Genomic DNA, 6,000 nt, shown 5'->3' with positions numbered 1-6,000 from the left:
GTGTCAGGATGGTGCAGATTGGTGGGCAGTTCTCTCTCTCTCTCTCTCTTTTCCCCTCATCAGTCTTCCTACTAATTTGATGTGGCTGGTTACGATTCCTCTCCTGTTCCAACCTCTCCATCTTGCATGAAACTACACTCCTGGAAATGGAAAAAAGAACACATTGACACCGGTGTGTCAGACCCACCATACTTGCTCCGGACACTGCGAGAGGGCTGTACAAGCAATGATCACACGCACGGCACAGCGGACACACCAGGAACCGCGGTGTTGGCCGTGAAATGGCGCTAGCTGCGCAGCATTTGTGCACCGCCGCCGTCAGTGTCAGCCAGTTTGCCGTGGCATACGGAGCTCCATCGCAGTCTTTAACACTGGTAGCATGCCGCGACAGCGTGGACGTGAACCGTATGTGCAGTTGACGGACTTTGAGCGAGGGCGTATAGTGGGCATGCGGGAGGCCGGGTGGACGTACCGCCGAATTGCTCAACACGTGGGGCGTGAGGTCTCCACAGTACATCGATGTTGTCGCCAGTGGTCGGCGGAAGGTGCACGTGCCCGTCGACCTGGGACCGGACCGCAGCGATGCACGGATGCACGCCAAGACCGTAGGATCCTACGCAGTGCCGTAGGGGACCGCACCGCCACTTCCCAGCAAATTAGGGACACTGTTGCTCCTGGGGTATCGGCGAGGACCATTCGCAACCGTCTCCATGAAGCTGGGCTACGGTCCCGCACACCGTTAGGCCGTCTTCCGCTCACGCCCCAACATCGTGCAGCCCGCCTCCAGTGGTGTCGCGACAGGCGTGAATGGAGGGACGAATGGAGACGTGTCGTCTTCAGCGATGAGAGTCGCTTCTGCCTTGGTGCCAATGATGGTCGTATGCGTGTTTGGCGCCGTGCAGGTGAGCGCCACAATCAGGACTGCATACGACCGAGGCACACAGGGCCAACACCCGGCATCATGGTGTGGGGAGCGATCTCCTACACTGGCCGTACACCACTGGTGATCGTCGAGGGGACACTGAATAGTGCACGGTACATCCAAACCGTCATCGAACCCATCGTTCTACCATTCCTAGACCGGCAAGGGAACTTGCTGTTCCAACAGGACAATGCACGTCCGCATGTATCCCGTGCCACCCAACGTGCTCTAGAAGGTGTAAGTCAACTACCCTGGCCAGCAAGATCTCCGGATCTGTCCCCCATTGAGCATGTTTGGGACTGGATGAAGCGTCGTCTCACGCGGTCTGCACGTCCAGCACGAACGCTGGTCCAACTGAGGCGCCAGGTGGAAATGGCATGGCAAGCCGTTCCACAGGACTACATCCAGCATCTCTACGATCGTCTCCATGGGAGAATAGCAGCCTGCATTGCTGCGAAAGGTGTATATACACTGTACTAGTGCCGACATTGTGCATGCTCTGTTGCCTGTGTCTATGTGCCTGTGGTTCTGTCAGTGTGATCATGTGATGTATCTGACCCCAGGAATGTGTCAATAAAGTTTCCCCTTCCTGGGACAATGAATTCACGGTGTTCTTATTTCAATTTCCAGGAGTGTATTACTTGAGCCCTACACCCTCCAATATTTTTTGGATTTAGTCCAAACTGTGTTTTCCCCTACATTTTTTAGTTTCTTGATCAACAGCTCCCGCTAGTATCATGGAAATTATTCCCTGGTATCTTAACACAAGTCATTCCATCTTGATCCTTCTTCTTGTCGGTGTTCTCCATGTGTTTCTTTCCACCCCATTGCTTATCTATTCAATACATCTAATTTCCAATATCCTTCTATATCACCAAATTTCAATACATAGCACCACATTTCAAACCCTCTGATTCTCCTCTTCTCTAGTTTTCCCACCCTACATGATTCACTACTATTGAATTCTGTGCTCTAAAAGAACATTTTCATAAATTTCATCCTCAAATTAATGCCAATGTCTGATATTTGCAGATTACTATCGACCAGTAATGCTTTCTTTGTCCATGCTAGTCGTTTTCTTATGTCCTGTTCGCTTTGTTCTCTGTTATGTGTCTCGCTGTCTTCATTTCTTCTACTAATCATTACTTTCGTTTTTCTTATGTTTACTCTCAAACTATATTCTGTGCTCATTAGACTGATCATTCCATTCAACAAGTCCTGCAGTTCTTCTTCACTTTCACTGAGCGTAGCAATTTCCTCAGCAAATCTCATCGTTGATATAATCTCATCTTTGATATAATCTCATCGCTGATATCTTTTCTACCTACATTTCAATCTCACTTTTGAATGTTTCACTTCCGTCATTTCCTTTTCGAAGAATAGATTGTACAGAAGGGGCGAAAGACTGCGTCGCTGTCTTATACCACTTTTAATCCAGGCACTTCACTCTTAGTCTTCCAGTCTTACTGTAGCCTCTTCGGTTTTGTACAAGTTGTCTTTTTCTATAGCTTACTCCTGTTTTTCATGGAATTTTAAATGCCTTGTACCGTTTTACATTGTCGACCGCTTTTGCTAGGTCGATATATTTTATAAAGGTACTTCGAATTTTCTGCAGTCTTGCTTCCATCAATAAGCGCAACTGAGAATGCATCCCTGGTGCCCTTACCTTTCTTAATGGCAAACTCATCGTCATCTAACAGATCCTCAGTTTTCTTTTTAGCTGTGTATATTATTCTTGTCAGCAGGTTAGATGCATGAGCTGTTAAGCTGTATGATAGATTATGCACTTACCTACTCTTCTTATCTTTGGAATTGTGTGGGTGTTATTTTTCTGAAACTGACTTACTGCCAATCTCATAGATTCCACATATCAACTTGATTAGTCTCTTGGTTGCCACTTTCCTCCAATGATTTTAGAAATTCTGAAAGAATGTTATTTATTCCGCGTTCTTTATTTGATCTCAAGGCTACCAAGTGTCTTTTAGATTCTTACTACTACTACTGGATCCCCGATGTCTTCGATATAGATTCTAGTTTCGTATTCTGTCACGTCATCAGACAACTCCTCACCCTCATAGAGGCCTTCAGTATATTCTTTCCACCTATCTACTCTTTCCTCTGCGTTTAACAGTGGGATTCCGATTTCACTCTTAATTTTACCAACCCCACTTTTAATGTCACAGAAGGTAGTTTTGACTTATTTGTATGCTGAGTTAGTCGATTCAACGTTTCAGCGATCATTTCTTTTTCAACTTCTTCAAGTTCTCCCTAAAACCTTGGCTGCCCTGTACTTTCTATTAACTTCATTCTCAAGCGACTTATATTGCATACTCCTGTCTTTTCCTGGACATTTATGTATTTTCTACTTTCATCCGTCTGTTAAAGTTTTTCTTCTGTTACACAAGGGTTCTCCGTAGTGACGCACCTTTTTTTTTACCTATGTTAGTCTTTTCAGCATATGTTATTGCACTTCTTGGGAATGTTTTTCTTATTGGGGTATTGCTTATCGCAACATCAACATCGATAGAGAACTTCAAACACGTCTCGTCTTTCCCTAGTACTTCAGTATTCCATTTTCTTCCATATCGATTCTCCCTGACGATTCTCTTAAACGCCAGTCTACTCTTCATCATTGCTAAATTGTGTTTTGAATATACAGGGTGGTCCATTGATAGTGACCGGGCCAAATATCTCACGACATAAGCATCAAACGAAAAAACTACAAAGAACGAAACTCGTCTAGCTTGAAGGGAGAAACCAGATGGCGCTATGGTTGGCCCGCTAGATGGCGCTGCCATAGGTCAAATGGATATCGACTGCGTTTTTTTTTAAATAGGAACCCCCATTTTATTACATATTCGTGTAGTACGTAGAGAAATATGAATGTTTTAGTTGGACCACTATTTTAGCTTTGTGATAGATGGCGCCGTAATAGTCACAAACGTGCGACGGTATTTGCTTCGTGATACATTACCCCTGTTAAAATGGACAGTTTACAAACTGCAGAAAAGGTCGATATCGTGTTGATGTATGGCTATTGTAATCAAAATGCCCAACGGGCGTGTGCTATGTATGCTGCTCGGTATCCTGGACATCATCCAAGTGTCCGGGCCGTTCGCCGGATAGTTACATTATTTAAGGAATCAGGAAGTGTTCAGCCACGTGTGAAACGTCAAACACGACCTGCAACAAATGATGATGATCAAATAGGTGTTTTAGCTGCTGTCGCGGCTAATCCGCACATCAGTAGCAGACAAACTGCGCGAGAATCGGGAATCTCAAAAACGTAGGTGTTGAGAATGCTACATCAACATCGATCGCACCCGTACCATATTTCTATGCACCAGGAATTGCATGGCGATGACTTTGAACGTCGTGTACCGTTCTGCCACTGGGCACAAGAGAAATTACGGGATGATTACAGATTTTTTGCACGCGTTCTATTCGGCGACGAAGCGTCATTCACCAATAACGGTAACGTAAACCGGCATAATATGCACTATTGGGTAACGGAAAATCCAGGATGGCTGCGTCATTCACCAATAGCGGTAACGTAAACTGGCATAATATGCACTATTGGGTAACGGAAAATCCACGATGGCTGCGACAAGTGGAACATCAGTGACCTTGGCTGGTTAATATATGGTGCGGCATTATGGGAGGAAGGATAATTGGCCCCCATTTTATCGATGGCAATCTAAATGGTGCAATGTATGCTGATTTCCTACGTAATGTTCTACCGATCTTACTACAAGGTGTTTCACTGCATGACAGAATGGCGATGTACTTCCAACATGATGGATGTCCGGCACATAGCTCGCGTGCGTTTGAAGTGGTATTGAATAGCATATTTCATGACAGGTGGATTGGTCGTCGAAGCACCATACCATGGCCCGCACGTTCACCAGATCTGACGTCTCCGGATTTCTTTGTGCGACGAAAGTTGCCATTTGCTATCGTGATCCACCGACAACGCGTGACAACACGCGTCAGCGCATTGTCAATGCATGTGCGAACATTACGGAAGGCGAACTACTCGCTGTTGAGAGGAATGTCGTTACACGTATTGCCAAATGCATTGAGGTTGACGGACATCATTTTGAGCATTTATTGCATTAATGTGGTATTTACAGGTAATCACGCTGTAACAGCATGCGTTCTCAGAAATCATTAGTTCACAAAGGTACATGTATCACATTGGAACAACCGAAATAAAATGTTCAAACGTACCTACGTTCTGTATTTTAATTTAAAAAACCTACCTGTTACCAACTGTTCGTCTAAAATAGTGAGCCATATGTTTGTGACTATTACAGTGCCATCTATGTAGTTTCCCCCTTCAAGCTAGAAGAGTTTCGGTCTTTGTAGTTTTTTCGTTTGACGCTTATTTCGTGAGATATCTGGCCCGGTCACGATCAATGGACCACCTGTTCTTGCATACGCCTTACAATCGAAGGTCTGATTTCGGGATCCCTGCCAGAAATTATGTAAACCAGCTGCAACCATCCCATGTCCTTGGGCCTTTTCCAAGTATACCTCCTCTTCTTGCGATTCTTGAACACTACATTCGCTTTTATTAGCATAAATTTGTTGCAAAACTCATGTAGTGTTTCTCCTCTCTCACTCCTAGTATCAAGCCCACATTCTCCCGTAATCTCTTCTTGTATTCCTTACGCTACAACTTAGTTCCAATACTCCATTATTATTCGATTTTTATCAATATCCTAAAATACACACATCAAAAAAGTTTTGCATCACTTCGGTTTCGAGAGTTCCGGAAACCGTACAGAAAATTGAAATAGAGAGCAACATAAACATTATTTTCGCCCTTTTCTTTGCTAATGGAAACCACACATTGCATATTGTACCCCATACAGCGAGACCTTCGGAGGTGGTGGTCCAGATTGCTGTACACACCGGTACCTCTAATACCCAGTAGCACGTCCTCTTGCTTTGATGCATGCCTGTATTCGTCATGGCATACTATCCGCAAGTTCATTAAGACACTGTTGGTCCAGATTGTTCCACTCCTAAACGTCGATTCAGCGTAGATCACTCAGAGTGGTTGGTGGGTCACG

Source organism: Schistocerca nitens, chromosome 5, assembly GCF_023898315.1.
Source record: "Schistocerca nitens isolate TAMUIC-IGC-003100 chromosome 5, iqSchNite1.1, whole genome shotgun sequence".
Classification (NCBI taxonomy): Eukaryota; Metazoa; Arthropoda; class Insecta; order Orthoptera; family Acrididae; genus Schistocerca; species Schistocerca nitens.
Note: the sequence above shows the minus strand (reverse complement) of the source record.